At 39.3% G+C, this 23,467-nt stretch overlaps 1 long non-coding RNA gene and 1 other non-coding gene across 2 annotated transcripts in view; both read left to right on the forward strand.

Moving 5' to 3' along the window:
* Window positions 1-16,159, forward strand: part of LOC107533182 (uncharacterized) — a 90,129-nt gene extending 73,970 nt beyond the window's left edge. The window contains exon 3 of the long non-coding RNA XR_001602841.2: window positions 16,072-16,159. This is a non-coding gene — a long non-coding RNA (uncharacterized LOC107533182). The remainder of the gene's footprint in view (window positions 1-16,071) is intronic.
* Window positions 10,212-10,315, forward strand: LOC148091340 (U6 spliceosomal RNA). The gene has a single exon (XR_015715814.1). It is a non-coding gene; the product is annotated as a U6 spliceosomal RNA (small nuclear RNA).
* Window positions 16,160-23,467: the final 7,308 nt, after the last annotated feature.

The following is a 23,467-nucleotide window of genomic DNA, read 5'->3' on the forward strand; positions in this document are numbered from 1 at the left end:
AGGGCATCTATTTATTTAACCAACGCTCCATAAATATTTATTGAGGACCTCACTGTTTACCATGCACTGTTTTAGCGCATTGGAATACATCAATAAAATATCTCCTATTCAAACAGAAGTTTTTCATTTTTCCAAAGTCAGAAAAATGTTTTCCAGGTTTGTTCTGTAACTCTGTTTACCTAAGAAATACAATAAATTCAGTAAGGAAAATACAAGAAGTAGCTAAGTTATCAAATACTTTCTGTGTTAACCAGTGTTACCATGGGCACAAATGTCAGTGTAATAATGGTGAAGGTTCTTTACGTTTTTTTCCTTATATATATCCTTAAGTGTCCTAGGCTGAAAGCTTGGCAAACTTAAGTCTGTTCCAAAAATTGTAAAATTGTACTTAATTAAATTTCATTTCTTTAAAAATGTACCAAGTCCTTCTTAAGAAAATAATCTTCTTTTTATTATATTTAAATTAAATTCACCCAGAAATAGATTTTTCATTTGTTTGCTTTAAGCTGGGGTCATTAAAAATTCACAAGAATTCCATGCTGTGAAATTCTTATCTTTTCGGATAATGCTGCCTTAGTTGAGGAGTGTTTAAGCAACTAGGAGTTGCTCATAGTCAGTCATTTTGACATTGTAGATGATACATGGCATATAGCAATTCATGTCCATTATAATCCACTGGCAAACTTCATTTCTGAGCTAGTAAGCAAAAATTTTAGGAGCAAACCTTCAATATTAATTGGAAAAATCAATAAATTCCTGATGGAGCGAATTTTGTGCCTTCTAGTTCCCTAATTTCAGGAGCTGCCTCAATTTAAATCCATGGCATTAGCCCATTCATATTATTTTGTGAAAAGGCAGATGGTGACTTTTTATTCTCCTAGCCTGTAAAGGAGACATGTATCCAATTATTTGCAGATTTATGCTAACAGGACTTAACTGTTCTTAAAGGACCTTGTAGCACTGCAGACTTCATAAACAGGTCCTCTCATCCATCACAGAACTTGACTCCCTGTGGATGAACCACAACGGTGATTATAGCTAAGACAGGGGCTCGCTAATGCAGTTAGGGGCAGGGAGTGAATGTCCTCCGTGATCAAAGCACAGACACCAGAAAGAATTACTCCTGCTGGAGCTGCTAGAGGTGAAGACTTCCACCTGGAGGCAAATGAAAAAGGCAGTGTTACGTCCTGGCTGAGTTTGCAACTCGGGTCAAGGTCATTGAGATCCTATAAACCTGTTGAACACCACCACCTTTTGTTTTTGGAAAGACCAATCCTAGTAAGACTGTAAAACTGAACAAAGTTCATTTATGATCTACCTTCTCTTTCCAGATCTATCAACTTGCAACAAGGAGGAACATGCCTAGATCCCATAGTAGAAATGTGAGGAGGTCCCTAGCTGGTTTGGCTCAGTGGTTAGGACGTTGGCCCAAGGACTGAGGGGTCCCAGGTTCAATTCCAGCCAAGGGCACGTACCTCAGTTGCAGGCTCAATCCCCGGCCCAGATGGGGGTGCAAGTGAGAGGTGGCCAATCTATGTGTCTCTCTTACATCGATGGTTCTCTCTCTCTCTCTATCTCCCTTCCACTCTCTCTGAAAAGCAATGGGAAAAAAATATCCTCGGGTGAGAATTTAAAAAAAAATAAAGAACTGTGATGAGAATTAAGTTGTGAACCCAGTTTGAGCCTGATTCTGTCATTTATTAGTGATATGACTGGGGAAATCAATTCACCTCCTTGAGACAATATGCTCCTCTGCACAATGCAGCCAAAACTACTTACTTCACAGGTTTGCTGTGAGAATTATACAGGTAAAACAGCACAGTCAACCGAGAAGCAATCTATATACACTTGGCAGGTAATATCATCATCACCCATAAAACTGACTCTGGGACAAAAACTGGAAGACCATATAACGGTTAGTATTCCTCCCTCTGGCAGTCATCTTGTTCAGATGCCAAGATTCCTCTCCCCTCTCTCCCAGCAACATCCAAATATAATATCTTGATGTTTCAGAGGAAAAATAAAAGCTGTAACTGTCAGTACTGTGATGGAATTGTCAAAAGGAAATTAAATCAGCTACATAAATTGCGAAACAAGTACGGATTCTATTGTTTTTGTGACAGTTCAAACACTGGACAGTTTTTTTAAAAGGAGAGCAAATGAAAACCAAAGAGACTATAAACACCCTCTTTTAGAAAGGGGGCCCACCCCTATACTCAGGCAGTCTTAAACCTTTTTTTTCCTTGTTAAGTCTGTGATGCATGAAATAGCAAAGATACAAAAATATAAATATTAGCATTACATAACAATGATTTCAATACTAGGCGGAAGAAATGCTCAAAGTGAGAAAGAGAGGAGAGTTCATCATTCATGCAGCACAATGGAATTGGGAAAGGCCAGCCATTTTTTCACACCCCACGTCCAATCTCTTAGGAAATCCTGTTGGCTCTTCTTTCAAAACAGATTGAGAAAGTGACCAAGTGCCCTGGCTGGGTAGCTCAGTCGGTTAGAGCACCGTCCTGATCCCCCAAGGTTGTGAGTTCAACCCTAAGTCAGGGCACATACAAGGATCAACCAATGAATGCATAAATGAGTGGAACAGCAAATCAATGTCTCTCTTCCTCCTCTCTCAAAAAATCGGTCAATCGATCAATCGATCAATCAGTCGATAAAGAGAAAGTGACCCCGTGAGAATGTCTCACCACCTCCTCTTCTTCACCCTCCTAACTAGTCCTCCCCACTGTGGCTGCCTCCCCAGCTGGTCCTCAATTCAGCAGTCAGAGTAATAATCCTTTTAAAATGTGAACGAATCCTGTCTTCTATTGAAAAGCCTCTGGTGGCTTCCATTGCACTCTGAGTAAAGGCCAGAATCCTCAAAGTGTCCAGGAGGGTCCCCATACCCCACTTCTGTTTACCTGACATCATCCACCTGTAGCCTTCCCTCCCATACCCTGGGTGCCTTGACCTTCCTCTTAATAGGCCTCCCCTGCTTGAGGGCCTTTGCACTGGCCCTTTGCTCTGCTGGGGGCAGCTTCTGTAATCCATGCTCTTCCCCAGACACCTGCATGGTTTGTGCTTACAGCTGCTTCAGGCCTTCGCCAAAGCATCACCATCTCAATAAAACCCACCCTGAACCCCTTATTTATAACCGCAAGCTGCCCGCCCACTCCCTGCTTCCTGATAGTGCTTACCTACGCCGCTGCATTTTTTTCTGTTGCACTTATCATGATATAATCATTTACTTATCTATTATGTGTATTATTTATTGCCTATCTTCTATCAATTTCTCCCAATACAAATTCCAAAAAATGCAAGGAGTGATGTCTATTTGTTTCATTTGTGTATCCCATTTGTAGAATGAATAAACGGATGCTATTCCTGGCCAGATATTTTTGACGGTGGTATTTTCAAGAAAAACTTTAGAGAGAAGCACAGAGCTTGGCATAGAATGCTTTTTAAATGGAAGAGACAGAGAGAGAGATCTAGAAAGAGAAATGGGGCAATAGAATTTAATGAACAGAACTAAAGCTGAGGCTATAAATGTTCCAAAGACTTGTTTAAAACCTCGAGTTTCTAAACCCATTAACTAGTCAGCATAGTTCTCCCTTTGTGCTTTCTATGAAAATTGGAGAATATTCTGGTTTTAAATTTCAGTGATGTTGAAAGAGTGGATAGCATTTAGTGACACAGAACAATGATGCTCTTTCTGTTAGAATTCATATTGCAATCATTAAGTCTCTCAGCAAAAGCAGCATCACATTCTGTGTCTTTTAATCAACTTATTTGATGTCAACACATTCTGTGAAAGCGGCAATTATGTATCATCGCTTGAAATCAGATGAATAGCTTCTTAATAGGCAGAAGCAGGATTTTTGTGGCGGCTTTGTTTGAGAACCGTGCATGACAGTCTTGTATTCCAGCTGCTTTGTCCAGAGCTAGGCACCGCAGGTCAAAAGCCCACAGGGATGCTTATGCTTTCTGGGCATTTGTCAGACACATGTTCACATGCCAATGTGATGAAGGCTGAGAGGAGAAAATTAAATAGTCCAGTTTAGATATTAAGTCTGTTTTGTTCTCATGGTTTCTCATTCCAGGAAAGTGATTTGAACTTTGTGTTTCCAATGCTTCTGGTTGGGTAGGCGTAGCAGTCTTAGCTACTGCCAAAGGACAAAATCGAAGGGTACCCAGAATTTATTTTCTATACACCCCCAGGAGATTCTTTGGGATCTTTGGTCTCACCTTTTATGAACAAAGGCTGCAAGGATTGGGAAAGGTGGAAGTGGAACAAACTAGGAAAAAATATATTTTTAATTGTTTTTAGAGCTTCCCAGAGATTGGGGCAGATAACAGTTTACTAGTTTTCTCTAATGATGGGATTCCTTGTAGGGCCAGGATAAGTGTGTTACCTAGGATGGGAATGGCTGGTTGGAGCACCTTGGATGCTGGATACTGGTAGAATCACCCCCCACACATGGACACACTAACACACACACACTCCTGTCAATGATCTGCAGCCACCTGCCTTTAGGACTGGTGGGCTGAGGGCCCTTCATTAAATGCTTTAGACGGCATGAGACCTCTACTCTTCCTGCATGACACTAAGGAGGTGTCATATTGAAACCTGGTTACATTTTCTCACTTTTGCCAGAAACATAGAAGCCCAGAATGGGTCATCTGATTTACTGAAAGAGATTAGTATGAAGCTCTTTGCTTCCAAGTTTTATGGAATAAAAGTTATATCTAACTACAATGGTTCAGGAGGGAAACTGAGGGAAGATGTATGACTTATCAAAGTTAAGAGTTCTCACACTACTCTTTTTTGAACCACAAGAGGTCTAGGCAAGACCATCGACATGTAATCTCTCAACCCAATGAAGTTACAGTGAGCTGGGAATTTCCATGGATTATCATAATAACAGAAAGATCCCACTTTTTATATGATATTCATACAATTGCAGTAACACATGTGTCTGCATGGTACCATTTTTCAGGTCTCCAGCTGAAATTTGCAGAGTCTATTTCCTCCAGAATTTTGAAATTGACTGCGAGGTCATGCATTTGATCTTTGCTCTCCAAAGCTAAATGGAGAGAAAGTGATACTGAAGTATGTGGCAATTTAGTCTACTGAGTGGAAAAATGAGAAATGTTCCAGTCTTCTACATTTGCTTTCAAATTTACCACGGAGATTATTTTTTAAAGGTTTTGCTGCTGTTGCCTCTGTTACGTAACGCCTGGTCCTGTGTTGTGCTGAGAAGAAACAAGCACAGAAAAACACCAGCATTTCAGACATGGATTCTGTGCTCTGTGGGTTCGTGGGAAACACTTTCTGTGGTTAATTCCCTTGGGCCACCCACCCCTGTGGCCTTAGGCCGGAGGCTTCTTACCTGAAACAGTTCCTGGTGTTCTTCAGAGCTAATGGCAGGGCAAGGCGTTAGGGAAAGGCTGGCTTGCAAAAAATGGACAGTGCGGACACCAGGCACAGAGTGACTAAGCACGCAGCTTGACCACATCACAGCGTGGGTCTTGGGAATTCACTTTTGGGAACCTCCAGTTCTTGAGAAAGGAGATGCGAGGCCAAAGAAGTGTTCACAGAGGCTCAGTTGTTTGCTTAAGATTGATTCAAGCCATTATTACTCTAGGTGCCCTGTGTGTATGCAGCAGACATGGACCTGGTTCAACCTTGACACGTGGGAAATGTTAAAAAAAACACTACGGCTCTACCCTGGCTCCCTTGCCCGCCAAGCACCTTGACACCATAGTTTACAATCACTCCTCATCTTTACGCTCCCATTCTTTCTGTAACACAGCGACATAGCTGATGCCTGCACTGTGTCACATCAACCAAGGTCGCTTCTCTGCTCCAACCTTCCCATTGCCAAAGCCATTGGGCATGATTTAGTCCTTAGGCCTTTTAATTTTCCTTCGGTGATGTGACTTGACTAGCTCCTACTTCTTGAAATGTTTCCTTCCCTTGATTTTGACGGTGACTGGTCCAACCTCTTCTTAGTTTCTCATCTCATTTCAAGTGCAACATTATTGAATGACTTTTCTACACCTTGAATATTACAAAAGGTAGAAGTCACGCCTTGTCTACTTATGAATCATTTTTGCAGTACTGGGCATTGCCTAGGGTCTTTGCTTTTGCAAAGCTATATAGAAAAGTGTTCAAAACCATGGCTATTACAACCAATAGATCTGGGATCAAATGCTATTTGGGCAAAGTGGTTCTCTTTCCTTAATGGGGCTGAGAGCTGAGGGCTGTTAACAGTACTGCCAGCCGTTAAGGAAAGATGTCCTGGTCCTAAAGGGAGTCTGGGCAGAGCCTCACAGTTTTCATTACCATAGCTCTATTAAAAATTATTTAATTTTCTGTGCCTCGCTTTACACAGCTAGAAAGTAGGAATAATGATAGTACATATCACATGGGTTTGTTGTGATTGCTTAAAATGATATCTGGCACATAGTAAGTGTTATTGTTTTACTTCATAACCACTCAAGACAGTTGCAGAAATAAGCTTGTGTTCCAGAGCTAAATTGAACACATTGCCAAACTATAACCTTAAACTCAGCCTAGACTTATGCCCACATTCAACTCATAAATCCTATTAATGCTTTTTTAAAACATCTTTCTTATTAGCGACCTCTTCTGCAGGCCCAACAACACTTCCCTAGTTCAAATTCTTATTTGCTGTTGTATCGTATGTTCTGCTTTCAGTCTTTCTCCCTTCCAAACAATCCTTTATAAATAGCTAACAATCTCTTATACAGATTCAAATCCATCGTTTTCCTTCTTAAAATCTCATTGCCAATAAGACAAAGTAGCAGAAAGACAACCATTTCATCTCTTCCTACCTCCTTCTGTGTAGCTAATTCTCCAGCAACAGCTAATAACTTTTAGCTCATCTTATCAGGCTCTTGAATTGCTCAGTTGTTTTGTGAGTTTAATTTCTCTCCACAGGTAAAATATCTTCCCTTCTATGAAGCTTTCTCCAGCGCATCTATATAAGTGCACAAATGCACACGAACCGTTTTCCCTCTCTGCCTGTGGGGAAATGGTTCTCTCTCTTTTCTCTGTTATCCTGCCTCTGGATTAAAGCACCTAACATAATGTATCACAATGTGATATGGTAAGGTCTGCAATTGGGCAGTCCTACGTTTGAATCCTAAATTAACTCCTATTAATGGAGTGGACTTGGGCCAATTGTACTCTTGATTTTTTTCAGCTTACATTGGAAGGTCCACGTCAGGATTAAATGAGAAAATGTATTTTAGTATTTAGAACATATGAGTGTGATTGTCTTTATCTGCCTGTCTCTTCCATTTAGTATGAGCCCCTCAAGAAAAAGAGCCTTGTCTTAGCTTACATTGGAAGGTCCACGTCAGGATTAAATGAGAAAATGTATTTTAGTATTTAGAACATATGAGTGTGATTGTCTTTATCTGCCTGTCTCTTCCATTTAGTATGAGCCCCTCAAGAAAAAGAGCCTTGTCTTATATATCTGGGTTTCCTTGACATCTAGGAGAGTGTCTGGCATAGTCAATGAATAATTGCTGGATAAATGACTAAGGAAAGGTTTGATACATATCGTATATCATATTGAAATTGCACAGTAGTATAAAGGACAGACTTTTGGAAAAAGTGAAATGTCAAGTGTATGACACTTGAAGAGTTGTTATCTCTAGTCTAAAATGAGAATGTGTCATAATCTTTTTTTTTTTTTTTTTTGAGAATGTGAGAGCCATTTCAAAGATTAACTCATGTGGTCATATCATCTCAGGTGGATAAACATTATTTTTCCTTGCTGACAGGAATAAAAATCATAATGACTGTTAATGGTAGTATGGTATTTGTTCATTCATTCAATAATTATTTGTTGAGTATCTACTAAACGTTAACCTTACTAGGTGCAAGCAAGCACTTAAAAGATGAACAAAGGCAAATATGGTTCTTCTCCCAATGAAGCCTACAGCTTAACTAGTGGGGGATGACTGTCACAGCAGAAAATGATGACAGTCAGTGTGCTAAGACCTCTCATAGGAGATGTGTGGGATGCTATAGTACCATGTAACAGAGATAACATTTAACTAGTCTGGAGGGACCCAAGCTAGAGGAGAGTATAGCACCGTGGTTCAGAGCACAGAGATCCTGAAGAGCTTTGTAATTCATATTAAACTTTTAAACTTTATACAAAGGCAATATGTGGATTTAAACAAGGGAGTAAAAAATCTGATTTCCATTTTGCAAGGGCCATTATGATTTATATATGAAAACTGGATTTAAAAGGCCCAAACTGAAGCCAGAAAGATTGTTTGGGAAGCCACCAGCAATGTGGACAATAGGATCTTCCAACTCTGAATGGGAATCTCCATTCACTCTTCGTGTTTCAAGGGGTAAGTATTGCGGTACTGTGATAATAAGGAGGAGGTATCACAGATATGATGGTAACAAGGACTGCAATCGCACAAGAAAAGCAACTTAATTTTAAAGGAACATTTAGAAGTCATCTTGTCCACCACTCTCACTGTTAGATGGAGAAGTTTTGACTCACAAAGGTCGTATCTCACCCCAAGTCCCACTCTAAATATGATCCAAGTGCCTTGGATCATACCATGTCCCGGGGGCAACAGAAAATAAATGGAGGACATGTCCCCTAGTTCCAAGGAACTTTGAGTATTATTGAAGAAGACAAAGAGCTATCCCTAAGCAACTTGGAGCCAAAGATCAAGAATGAATATAAGGCTAATTGTGTTTCTACTGCTCTAGCTAAGCATTCTCCGGGCCCTCGTTGATTAATGGAAAATCTTTATGTCCCCTTCAACTCTAAACAAATCTATATAAGTTCATAGCCGGCAACAGAGGTTGACCAGGAAGCCTCTTGTTATTATGTCTGAAGAAATTCTAAAGTTTCCTCCTCAGCTAAATGTACAGTTTGGGGAAATAGGGATGGGGTAAGAATACATCCCTATTTATCTTCCTTTAGCGCCTCCCTGTGTAGGGTCCAAATCCCATTCAGATGATTGGTGGCTTGGACTCACATATCTACCTCCTACCAGTGCAGACAATGGATTATGAAAGCATGAAAGGGTGAAGCCACATGGTTGGATATTGTGGAAATATTTTAATTGTGATCATCATTTTTAACAAGACTTTTAAGGTTATCAGATATGTAGTATTGGGTATAATGTTTTTACTGCAATAAAAATTGTATTTTGAAGCATAGGTAGTTTTAGATTTTTAACCTATCATTAATAATTTAATATTTGTAAGGTAACTTAAATATTTCTAAATTTAAAAAATGCAGTCCACAGTATAAAAGTGTGTCAATACTTTGCAGTGGTCCATTCTGGATTCTTAATCCTAGTTCTAATACTGACTAACCATATGAATATAAACAGATTATTTATTGGCTCTGTGCATTTGTTTCCATCGCTAAGATATAGGTACTAATGGTAGTCACCTTACTGTGGTTATTGGGAAGATTAAAGGAGTCAATACATGTAATGAGCTTAGAATAAACATTTGGTATATAAATACTACTTACTATTATATAGTTGTTTTAAATTTTTTTTTGAGAAAATAGGGTCTTACCCATCAATAATTTTCATAAAGCTATGAAACATGGAACTAAATATATTTCATATTAAAGGCAATTACCACCTTACCCCTTACCTACAATTCTGAGATATTATGTAGAAAAGTATATATAATTATTCATCCTATTTTTTATAAAGATTTCAAAATTACATTGATAACTGGGGTGGCGGGATGGAAGTTGTAAGATAACATCACATCATTTGGGGCTGTAGTCATCCCAGATGGAAACCATACCCAAAGGCTGAGTGTATTCTTTGGAAGGGAAGATGTAGGGTGGGGCCACTGCATCATATTCCAGACCAGATTAAAGGTCTTGGAGTTGTGGTTGTACACACCCTGTTTTGGGTTGTGAGAAGCCACTCCACAACTAAGGGCACATGGAACTTCCTCCAAAGTTCCATCTCTGAACTATGCAGACCAAATGAAATATAATGTGACAAATGATTATTAGTCACCAGAGTGTGGAAGGTTCTCATTCGTTAAAACAGATCTTTGGAGTACATACTCTCTGACAGGTATTAGGACAGATGCAAGGGTACCAATAATAAGAAAACATCAATCTTCTAGCCAAGAACGTTCCCATTAGTGGAGGAAAGAGACAAGTACAAAATTCCAAGTGCTCGCCCTGGCAGCACATATGCTAAAATTGGAACGATACAGAGAAGATTAGCATGGCCCCTAAAAAAAAAATTCCAAAATAGTACAATAATAGAAGTATGTAAAATTCACAGCAATGAGGCAAGGGAAGTGAGAACAGGGTGCTGTTAGTTGCAGAGGAAGCTGCCCTCAGGGAGGTAGAGTCTGAGCTGAGTCTTGAAAGACAAATGGAAGTTAATCATCCAATAAGATAGTGTCATGAGAAGAGCATTTTAGTTAGAAGGAATAAAGGTCAGAAATCTTCCTATGTTTGGGTAACTATAAGTATTGCTGTATGTTTGGAACATACAATTTGAGATGGGTGTTAGTGAGAATTCAGGCTGGAGAGGAACTTCTGTCTTATATGTCTTGCTGAGGATTTTAGACATTATTCTGTGGAAAATTAGGGCCCCTGAATAATTTTTGACAAGGCAGCAACACAATCATATTTTTTTATTTTAGAAAGATCCGTCTGTCTGCAGTGTGGAAAATGTCTAGAGGCCAGCAATAGGAGATTATTATATAATTACAATGATAAATATTAAGGGTCAACATTTATGCCGTGGTGGAAATGGAGAGACAGTATGAATTAGACACCGACTCCGGTGATAAAACTTATAGGACTAAGTCCCTGATTAACCTGAAGTGTTGGATGAAAAAGCAGAAAAGCAGAAGTCAAAGATCACCATATTTCTGACCTCGGTAAATCATCTGGTGAACGGTGGTGCTGATAAGCGCCAAGGGACATGGAGTTGAAGGCGATGGGAAGTTGAACGAAGGTCAAGACCATCTCCAGAGTGACTTCCCATTCCCCTGTGTATTACTGCAAATGCTTCCTCTGGTCATCCAGAATCCTTTCTTCTGATTATGATGAAGTTAATTCAAAGAAGATTGAAAAGGAGGAATAATTACAGACAGATTTCTATGATCTATCTTGACCTTAATTAACTTGCAATGGAAATTGCACATTCATGAGGACAAATGGAATTTTTAAAGCCCAGATGTGTCACATCTTAGAGAATAAGACTTTGATTTGGAAAGCATTGAATTAATAATGATAATAATAATAATAATTGATATTAAATTGACGTTGTGTATCAAACATTATGTTAAGCTCTTCACCGGCATCATTTCATTTAAGCCTTTCAACAAACCTCTGAGGCAAGTACCATTATTCTTCCCATTTCACAGATGGGGCAATTTGAGGCTTAGAGAGTTTTATCACTCTGTTAAGAAGTTAGCCAGGATTCAAAGCGAAGTCTTCCCTTTGTTGGGGGAAAGAACAGAGGATTAGGAATTTAGAAACCTGGCTTCGAGCCCTTATTTAGCTATTTATTGGCAGGGCAACAGTCATGTCACCATTTTTATATGTAAAAATATAAATTGAGGTATGGAAGGGGAAGGGAGAGATTGGAAAAGTTGAAATTAGAGATGGGGGGGTAGCCCCTTCGAGCATTGACATTCTATGGCTTTTGACTGCATAATGGGATGTTGGTTCTGGCAGTGACTCTGAGCTCAGGGGTATGGTGACTGATCTACACTGTATACTGAGAGGACAGGCATGTCGCTGGAAGGAAGAAAGACCGTTGCCCAGTAAATTTTATCATTGGCGTAATTCATCCATTTAATAAAGGCCTTGTCCTGGCTGTGCCTTTATTCTCAGCCTGAGGAATTATTTGGATCGTTGCTCTTTTCTTGTTATGAGGAGCAGTGAGTTTCTCCAGAAGAGGAAAATCTTGTCGTCCATAAACTAAGGTCTTCTTGGTCTCTGTCTGTTTTAAAACAATTCAGAAAGGGACTTTCTGTGAAGTGTTCTCTTGAATTTTGTCATCTCTCTTTTATCTCGCTGCCCAAATCTGGTAGAGTAACAGCTCTTCTGAGTAAAGATTTGGAGAACATGAAGATTTCCAGGAAAACCACAGAAAGGGTCTTTTCAAGCTGCAGGTGGGGACAGAAAAGTGAGGGCTGGAGTTATCAGCAGTTTCTAACATTGGTCTTTTATAATTGCTGCCTCATTTGGGTACAAACAAGTTATTGGGGCTTTTGGTAATTTCCTTAATTGGAGATTTATAAAAGTGAACCCTTTTGTCATTTAAAGCTCTGTGATGTTAGTCCTACCCTTGGGGTTTAGAAGAAAAGACACAAACATTGAAGTCATTCCCTGGCTGGTGTGGCTCAGGCTCAGCTGGTTGGAGCGTTGTCCCGTGTACACCGAAAGGTTTTGGGTTTGATCCCCGTTAGGGTGTGTATGGGAAGCAACTGGTAGATGTTTCTCTCTCTTTCTATCTTTTCCTTCCCCTCTCTCTAAAATCAATAAGCATGTCCTCAGGTAAGGATTAAAAAACAAACAGAAAAACATTGAAGTCAAAACACTGGCTCTGTTGCTTATTAGCTGTCTGGCCCCAGGTAATATTCCTACACCTCCATTTCTCATCTGTAAAATGGGAATCAAAATCTTTATTTCACAGGTTGTCATGAAGTTGAAATACAATAATATATATAAACCACTTAGTCCAGTGCCTGGCTGAAGTTTAATAGGTGAGAACTAATCACATTTTTTAAAATAGCAAAGATTAGTAATCTGAGTGACCAGAAGTAATACTAATAGCACAGTGCTCCCTGTCCATTGGGCAAGACATCCACAAGACATTTTTGCCTGTCTTGCATGTTTAGCCCCTTTACAGCAAACATGAGTAACAACAGCAACAGATGCTGCACCAATAAGCAAACAGAATGGAAAATAATTAATGCGGTAAGCTTGCATGCATGTAAGTTTCATCAGGAATTACAATGCCTTTCATAGGAATTCTTCTAGAAGGCAATTTGAGCTTGGAATGGCTTTGTATTGCATTAGCTAGTATTTTGTGTACACGCCGGAATATCTTCTATCTAGGGTTGGCTGTTATTATTTGTGAAAAGCAGGAACAGGCAGAAAAGATATGAAACTGTGATGGATTAATGAGTGCCTGAAGCATGGACAGAATATTAATATACTTTGTACAAAAATGGGCTGACCCAGCTGAGCTCAGCTATCAGGCCTATCTGTATACATGAGGATGTTAATTTCCGGTGGAAAATGGGTGGATGCCAATAAATTCTGGGAAAAGGAAATAATACTATATAGATTCCTTCTCAGAGATCTTTGCTGCCCACAGAGAAACCCTTCCTGAAAATTATTTTCTTCTTTGGTTCATCTTTGAGGATTGCCTGAGCTAGGTCATTTGGCACCCAAAGACCACCACAAAGTTCAGAGGGGTAGGAGGGGCCTTCCTTTTAAATTCCTGGTCAACCATTTGCATTTTCCAAAAGTTAGTTGACAATTACACGGTTTAGGGACTTCCAGTTATAATTGTATTGCAGAAATAATAAGAGAGGAAACAAGCAGAGGTTTTGCTAACAGGCCCTGGGTGGCTGTCAGGACATGTGGCTCAGCCTTTGAAGTCAGTTTCAATAGATTTTCATGTGAAATAAGTGGAGTAAAATGTTTCCATTTCAGGTTTTACACATGACATCTTTTAATGTACTGGTGTTGCTCCTTATAAATTTGTTTTAGGGAATTATTTTATTTCCTCTGAATGACTACAATTGTGGAAATCAGAACTCCTCTATTAAGCTAAGCAAATAAGGGGTTGAGATTGCTTCTTTATATTGTTACATTTTTTAAAAAATTAATTTAAGCACATGGTTTTTTAAAAAAATAAAATAGATGCAGAAAGCTAAAAGAATGTGAAATAACAATCTCTTTTCCCTAGCATCTTTTCCCAAAGGTTTCCCTTTAAAAAATTTTTCCAAGTGTTAATTAAAAACCCCAAAATATATATTTATATATAGACCCACTCACATGTATGCTGTTCATTACACAAATAGCTATATAACATACTATCGAGTACTTTGATTTCTCATTTAACATATCTTAGAGACTTTCGATATTACATAGAGTCTACTATATCCTTTTAACATCAGCAAATCATTCTGTTGTTTGGAAGAACCGTAGTGTATCTAACCAGTGATTTCTGTATTTTGTTATTGTAAATATTGCTGTGATGAACAGGGTAAATTTATTGCATGGAATTCTGAGAAAAGAGGTAAGTGAATTTTAGGTTTTGACAGATATATTAAGTTCCCTCTAAGTATTTCAGAAGGCTTATTTTAGGCAGGTATTAAATCATCTCTATCTGTGAGCCCTCCTCTACCCCCTGGTTGAGGATGGTTTCAATCAACAGCAAAATAAATAAGCGAAGGACAGAAACTTGGGATACAGCAAAGGTGTTGTCTTAGCCAGGGTCCCAGCAGGGAGCAGAAGACACCGCAGAACAGGACAGTTGGAGAAAGAGCCGTTTGCAGGACTGCTTGCGAGGTGCAGGTGCACACAGGGGAGCCCGCGGGGCCCTGCACTGACCCGGGCCGGCCCCAGCGCTGGGTGCTGCCACCCGTGAGTCGCCCTGGAGGGGGGGCACCTATGGGACCTCAGGGGTCACGGAGAGGAGCGGTAACCTCCAGCTGAGGGCCAAGGGATCACAGGAGTCCAGTGTTGTTGGGCTTCCCACTGGCTTAGCCAAGCAGAAGCCAGAGCACATGCCCTCCGATGGGGCCCACCCTGCTCAGCTTCCCAAGGCGAAGAGGAGGGTTGAAAGGGTGACGAGGCGCCTCCAAGGGGCAAAAATCTCAAGTCACCTTAGTGCAGGCATTATTTCTGTCATCACTGAATTCAAGAATTACCCATCGCAAACCTGATAAGAAGCCATACAATTTTTACACATACCTAGGAGCAAAGTCTGTAATTTTTTTTTGGTCAGACATTATCTTGTTCATTTTCTTAATTATGCTATTTTACAATTTGTCTGAGAGGAAGGTCCATATCTAGCTTATTCGTCACAGTTTCAGCAGAACCCAGAATAGTGCCCGACACAGATGAAGCACCTCACTAATTGTTTAATAAATGCATGAGTAAATAAATGCCAGAAAGAAATGGTTCTTATTTCTGAACTTGACGTTCTATATTGTTAGTTAAGACAATTTCTTCATTGTTAATGAATTATTCAGCACTGGTGGTGGGGATTTCCTTCTGGAAAATAGCTAGGCTCTAATGCCTTTATGAGAGATGAGCCCTAGAGATGAAGCCATAGTTAGCTCTGCTTTTCCAATGGGTTCTCCTATATAGTGATTGGAAGAGTTACAGATGTGTAAATGGCATTCTAGGTGATGGGAGGTTTCCATTCCTGCAGTCTCCAAAGTTTTCTAAAACTCCAGCTTTATTCATTAAAAATTTAATTTTATATATTTAATTGTACAGTGTGATGATTTGCGGTATGGTTGCCACAGTCAAGTTAATTAACACAGCCGCCACTCCTATAGTTACCTGTTTTTTGATGTTTTTTCGTGTGAGTGAGTGAGTGTCTCTCTGTGTGTGTGTGTGTGTGAGAGATTACTTAAGACCTGCTCTCTTGGCAAATTTTAAGTATACAACATAGTATTATTAACTATAGTCACCATGCTGTACTATAAATCCTCAGTCCCCAAGATTGTCTAAACCCTAAATTGATCATCTCAGGCATCTATATATTGTATGAAAGTTCTTGAGGGAGACTTATTTTCTTTTGTTCATGTAAATCTAGATTATTATTCTTGGAAATTTTCTCTGTACCTCCAGTAAACACTCATTCTATAAAAGCAATGGTCACATTGAATTGTATTTTTTAAATGACTGTATTAACTATAACAACTTGTTTGTCTAGCTGCCTGAGGGTTTGGACCCTATCTTGGAATCTGCACATAATACAAACTCAACAAGTAGAGGTGGAATTTATATAGGAGATTAACATTCTTTTTCCCTTTTCTAGGCTCTTCTTGACACATCCTTTAACTTCGGAGATGCAGCAAGAAAGTGGGTTCTCACTCTTCTGATGCTGAAGAGAGAGCATGAAAATCAACATGGTGAGACAGAATAAACTAGGGCTTTGATATGAGAACAGCCTGGGCTCACATCACAGTTCTGCCCTTTCTGGCTAGATAACCTTGAGCACTGTTCAACCTCTCTGAAGTTGCTGGGAGAATGTAATAGGTTCGCATACACAGTAAATTCCCCGACACTACACTTGAGAAAATATTACCTTTGCTTCCTCTATCACCTTCCCCTTAAGGATGTCAAAAACTGCTCTGGTTAGAGAATGGACCAGGGGATTTAAATAGGTGATTTAGGAGCTTCTTGTCATTTTAGAGAAAGGGTGTACTGGGAATCAACCTTCCTTTAAATTTTCTTATCCGTGGGATGAGGAAATTTCATCTTAGTACTACTTGAACTAAAGAAACAACCAATTAAAATACCACAGGAGTTTATGTTATAGTCACCCTTCCTTTTCCTATGCAAGGTGGTATATAACCTTGTTTTAGCAATGTGTGTGAATCAGTGGGTGTTGGTGTCTGAATGGTAATGTAACACCTGTCTACCTCTCTTTCTCACTCACTCATTTGTGAAATCTTGTCTTGTAGATCAGTCATTAATATTTTATTCATGAGCTAATCAGCCCACACCCCTGATTGTAGAGCTCATTTCTCAAACCCTGCCTTGTCTGGCCCTGCTATTTCACCAGCCCCTCCAATGCTTCTCTCTCTCTCTCATCTTCAATCACATTAGCTTTCTTTAAGTTCTTTGCAATTGTACGTGACTGCTTAATAACTATTATACATAGAATTACAATATAAATGATTAAATATATAACAACAACCATTTGACTAACAGCATTAAATTATATCACCAAATTCTCTTCCTAAAGTCTCAGGGTCACAGTCTGTGACAAGTATAGACCAGTTCCTTGGTCCCTGCTGACATCAACAGCCTCATCTGCGCCATATTCTCTTTTTAACAGGGAAGGACCGCTGTCTGTCAAATTCTGGCCCTGCAGGGTGACTGCGAAGGGAATACTTTGACTTCTCTCTCTCCCCACTTTCTGATCTTCAACTGGTGCTGCTCCCCTATTTGGCAAGCTCAAACCTGGAAGCCACAGGGCAAATGACAGTGTGACACAGTCTAAAAAGGACAGTCACACCATGGCTGGTGTGGCTCAGTTGGTTTGGTGTCATCCTGTGCACCGAAAGGTTGCTGTTCAATCCAGGTCAGGACACATGCCCAGAGAGGGCTCAGTCTCCATAGGGGGCGTATAGGAGCCAGCTGATTGATGTTTCTCTCTCTCTCCCTCTCCTTTCCTCTCTCTTTAAAAAATCAATAAAAAATCTTAAAAATAAAATAAAGTAAATAAAGAGGACAGTCCCCCAGAAAAAAAGAACAGGGTAAATGGATAGTAAGTAACACTAAATGAGTCCCAAACATAGAAGATCATAGTTTGTGTGCCTGGACATAACCTGGGTGAAGCTTCACGTTTAGTTTGGCACCATGCCCCAGGGACACTAAAATCTTTGTCTAGGGGCTGACTCTGGGGAAATTGGCCCCAGACAGAAATGGTCCTGGATCTCAAGCCTAGTTTTACCTGCTCCAAGGCCCGTGTTGTTACTTACTGCCTAATGCTGGCTCTTGCTGTCATATCCTCAGCAGACAATCTGTTACAGCAGCATTTTTTCCTGCTCTGATCTCCAAAGATTGAGTACTATTTAATTCTGGTAGGAAAACCTGAAGGTCTTTTTTACATACTTCACCCAACACATCAACTTAGGAGCAAAATACTGTTGATATACTTTTAATATTTTTATAAAATGGATCAGTGTCTGAAAGAATACTGCCTAACAGAATCCTTAAGTCTTAACTTTAAAATCTTAGTTTTTCTAAAGTGCACTAAGTGCACTAAGTTCAAACCTTGTCTCTTGCTATAATATTACTCCAGCAGACTACCTGAATTCTTTGTGCCTCATGTTTGGTACCCATGAGATTGGGGTAAAATAAGATAGCTGTTAGGATTAAATATTTTAATATACCTAAAGTACTTACAAGAATTCCTGGCATATATTAAAAACTAAGAACTCAATAAATCTTATTATTGCATGTCTTAGCTAAAATACCTTCTGTTTTTATTTAACAAAGTTTTAATGGGCACCCATTCTATGGGAAGCCCTGTAAGAAATTTGGTAGGGAAACCAGACTAGTCAATATAACATGGTGCATGGAAGACAGAGGGAGTCATAGAGGTTTGGGTTATATTAATCCAATGTATTATTCCAGACTAAAGATATATCAAGGTTGTCACAAATTCAAATTTGCCAGACATTGTTGGGATGTGAAACAGGCAAGAGGGGGAGAAAGGATTTGTTAAATGGTACCTCCGGCCTCCAGTATTTGTAATTAGTATGGCAACTGTTCCCTGTTTATTTATAATTGACTAATTCTGCTTTCAATTTTTTTCTGGTTTTACTTCATTTTTTTGTTTTGTTTTGTTTTGAAAAAAATAACTCTGGTTTTCAGGAATTTGCAGTAGGGAGCAGCCCAAAGACACAGGTTCAGTCGCTGGCACCACTACTTACTTGCTGGCTTTGGGACACTGAGTCGTCCTGCCTGAGCGTGGATTTACCATCTGTAACATGAACCTAGCATACGCCCTTTTGGCTGCCCTCATGGAACATCATGAGTGCCAAATATGCTAAATGGATATGCCAGTCAGAGTCTTGTGCAAATGTGAAGAGAGTTGGTACCCCAGGATATACTCTGAGATAACGCTGCAATTGTTATGGGCACAGGTGTTGGCTTTCACATATACAGTTGGCCCTTGAACAAAACAGGTTTCAACTGCACCAGTTCACTTGAAGGCTCTTCCCCACCCCACCCCCAATAAATGGTGCTTCTTGTCCTCTGGTTTCACATCTGCAGGTTCAACCAGTGCCAGAAACTATGGTTGGGAATATGAAAATAGTGTGTTCACGGTTGGTTGCATTTCCGGATGCGAAAGGCCAGCTGTAGTTAAGTTTGGGGGAGTCAAAAGTTATACGTGGATTTTTTGACTGCACAAGTGTCAGCATCCTTAACTCTCATGTTGTTCAAGAGTCAACTGTATTTGGGTTTGGATTGTGACTTTGCTACCTACTAGCTGTGCAAACTTTGAGTAATTGACCTTTCTGAGCCTCATTTCCTTCATCTGTGTAATGGATCATCTTGAGGATTGGTTGAGACTCTGCATATAAAATGCTAGTGCATTAGCAAGCTCTTAGCTCAATCAACTCTATTTATTAACTATTCCTCATACTGCAGTTTGGCTAGGAATGCATCACAGTAATCAAATGAAGAAGCAATCTTGAGCCTAAAGTTTACTCTAAAGAGTCATAACAGAGAGAAAAATTCATGTTTGTATTTGTCTCTCTGGCTCAGCAAGATGACTTGAGAAACTCGTGAAATGTTAGATTTCAGACAAGCAATATGAAAAGACAGAACTGCCCCAAATTGTGCCTGTAACATATGCAGAAAGCAGATAAGCCTTATCGCTTATCAGTTAAAAGGGGAGCTTTATTAAACTAGATAAAGATCTAGAATTTTTGATAAATTCTGTTTGTGTTTCTTACCCAACCAGTTTTACGTTTTTAATAATTCACACCTTTTAAGTGACATGGGCCACGTAACACTTTCCTACCACCCAGTCTTTCCTTTCAGAAGACACATAACAATTGCAAGGTCTTGCAGACGCCCAGAAACAATAGCAGGAAGCCAAAGAATTTGCCTAAAAATTGCAGGTGAGTCAAATAGGAAAAAGCCTTCGTAACCAAGAGCAACCAGACAGCGTCTAATGTGACTGTGCCACATAAAAGACTCTGTTGTAACAAAAAAACCACCGGTATCCTAAGCTGTAGAGTTTTGCCAAAAACACCCATAAAAACACATTTCCTGTCTGTCCCTGAGCTACCAAGTTGCTATAACATTGTGTCTGGTGTGACTTTCAATATAGGTAAACAATTCTACTTTTTTAAAGAAGATTTTTTTTTTATTGAATTTTAGAGACAGAAGGAAGGAGAGGGAAAGAGAGAGAGAAACATCGATGTGATTGCATGCCTACTGCACGTCTGGGCATGTGCCCTGACCAGGAATCGAACCGGCAACCTTTGGTGCACCAGATAATGCCCAACCAACTGAGCACACCGGCCAGGGCCAATTCTACTTTCCTCTCAAAGGTAACTACCAACAGAATATTTTTGGGCTGAAAATCTGGTTATTTTCTTATTTATTGAAACTTTCTGTTTTTTCATAATTGACCTCTCTTTTATATACACATATGGATACATGATACACATGTTGAGTGGGAATTTGGAGAGCATAGAAGTTCTAGACCATTATGGCTAGAAGAAAACTTAATGGTGACTTAATCCAACCCCATCCTTTAATAGATGCAAATACTGAGTCCAAAAGAGGGCAGTGATTTGCTAAAGGTCTCCCAGTTAGAGGTAGAACTTTGACCACCAGATCTTTCCCTGTCTATTCCTTTTTACCTTTCCACTATTTAATGCTGCCTTAAAAAAAAAAAAAAAATCAAGAAAACTAAAAAATAGAAACAAATACCTGAGTGTACAGGGGAATTTTTCCTATTACGGATGTTGAAAACACTAAAACTAGGGACATCACATGTCCTAGTTTGCCAATAATAGGCCAGGTCTGCACCTGTTGCCTGTTGTAATAATCAATAGCACCCCCATCCGCTTTCACAAATGTATGGTTTGGGAGATAACTTATATGGTCACCCTAATTAAAGCACAAGTGTCATGTTCAATGTAAAGATCCATATTTCATTTGCAAAGAACCTGAAGATACATTCTAAAATTTGACTTCTTGTAAGGAAATATACAAAAACTATCCTAAGAGTTTGGGATTACAAAAAGGGGGCAGGGAATACTTTGTACTTGAAAATAAGCAAGACCACATGCAATGGCCACAGTAGAGCTAACCCTTGCCAGAAAGACCCAAGCACGTATGTGTGGCTTTGCAAGATGTCTTCAATGAGAATTTTACTTCTGTTTTTATTTTTGTTGGTTTTTAACCAACAAAATGAAAGTACATGAACAAGTAAAGCTATGCTGTGGCTGAAAAAACTGAACGTGTAGTTGAGACCCTAATTCATGTCTTAGCAAAGTGTGACCTGAGGTTAGTTGTTCTTTATCTCTGCGTTTTATCATTTCTGTCATCTATAAATTAAAGAGATTGAATGGGACTATCTCTGCTTCTTTCCAGCTCCAATTTTTGACTTCTATAGACTTGTTAATACATTTCCATAATTTTATTTCTTCCCAGGAAAATGCATTGCCTTCCTTTCCCCCCACCAATTAGTCCCAAGTTCTCAGTGATACAAGTATTTCCACAGAAATTTCAGAAGGTAAGGGAAACGAGCACTACAAAGAATTTCTCCTCCTGGAATTTGCCTGAGGCATTAATACAATCTAACAACAGAAGGTTGGAACAATGAAAGCCCATCTCTCCATCCCAGTGTCCTGGCTGGGAGAGATATCACTTGCTTGTCTCACATTTTTATTAGCTCAGTGGCAAACTTAAGACTGCCTGTATGTGTGGAATCGACAAAATGCATCATGGCCAAGCAGTTCAACCCTGCTTTTTCCCCCAGTTGGTTGAGACCACAGCCTAGCAACCCGTTGACAATAGAGAAAGCTAAGACGGTGGGATTAGATATGCTTATAATCCTATTTGATGGCATGAATAGAGTCAACTTCATTTTTCCAGCCTCTATTGCTGAGTTTTAATGAGAAGTCCAAAGGTCAATTACATTTTGACCCAGCATCTGAAGAGAAAACAGATAGCTAGGGGAAGTTGATTGTATAATTCACTCTGCACACACAGCAAATTGGTTTCTATTTATGGAGAACCTTTTTTAATTAGTGCTTGAATTGTGCATTAAAATTGGGCATCTATAAATAGTTAACAGATGTGATATTTTATACCTTAAGATTGAAAACGTTCCCCCCGCCCCTCATTTGATGAATTCTAACCCATAGCTCTCTGTTTACATGTTTGCTATTTTGGTTCTGTGTAATTCTAGAAATAACTAGTTTCAGACAGTTATGGTTTAGTGAGCGCAGGGAATTGCTTTAGCTAAAATTGTTGTTGCTTGTTTCTAAAACTCCTACAGAATAAATCTACGGTCTTTGGAAAAGCAGAAGTTATTTCCAATGACACATACTATTTGCTGAAAATTTACGGTAGATTGACTCATGCATCTTTGCATTGTACTTAGATTAAAATACTATAGCTTTGGTTGAGGGCTAGATGTGTCAGTGGCCTCACTGTGGCTTAATGGTTTGTTGTGATAGGACAGAGAAAGTTTACCTAATTATAGGAGGCTCATTATTCTTTCTGACGGAGGAAAAAAGTCATCTTGACATTGATTTCTCCTGGAAATGAATCATGCTGTTGTATAACTTTTAGGACCACTGTCTGTCTCCAGCTATGATCTTTTTCTTTTTATCTTTTAGTTAGTGTGAAGTTCTTCATTTCAAATAATGCCTGATGTCTGATCCAGGCTATTTGTAGATTTATCCTACCCAACATGTGTCACTCATCTTTGGAATCAGCAGCCTTCAACATAGCAACCTCTTTGTATTTTACCCTTGTTTTTGCTTTATCGGCAGCTATGTACAGATGATAATGGGCTCTCTCAGTAAGAGTGTGATTAATGGTGGGTATCATAAGTCCATAGATGTACAGTAAATTGGAATTCTTGACATGAATTTATCATCCAGATAAATATTGGCTGCATCTGATTTCAACAGCTGCTTTGCCCATATTTTATGGGAGCCAACCCATCCTTTTAATGGTGCCTCTTAAAGAAACAATGGAAAGTTCAAACGGTTGACCCCACACATCTCAGCTCTAAATTGAAGCTGGAGATGTCAGAATTCTTCTGAATGTGAAAAAAAAAAGCTTGATTTTCAAACAATTGCAATTTTTATCTTAGTCTTTCATGATTTTTATGTGATACTTGCTTTAAATGCTTGCAAGGAAACAAAAAACGGATTCCAGGATGTTGCCCATTTAGGAATGAAGTTTCTTTTCATTTAAACCTAGTCCTGAGCCATAAACTACCTTCCTAAGGCTTCATGGGCTAGTCAGTGGCCCCTACACACATTGAACCATAGAATTTCTACCTTACCTTTAGCTTTGGTATGAAGTGACAGGCATGAACTTGAATGTCAAGAAGTCAGCCAAGAATGTGATGAGCCCTTAGAAACATCATTTCTTGGGAAGCCCCTTAAGAAAGCTGACTTAGCTCTCTTAAGTAATCAAGCATGCCTATCCTGGACTTT

Source organism: Miniopterus natalensis, chromosome 16, assembly GCF_054644295.1.
Source record: "Miniopterus natalensis isolate mMinNat1 chromosome 16, mMinNat1.hap1, whole genome shotgun sequence".
In the NCBI taxonomy this organism is placed as follows: Eukaryota; Metazoa; Chordata; class Mammalia; order Chiroptera; family Miniopteridae; genus Miniopterus; species Miniopterus natalensis.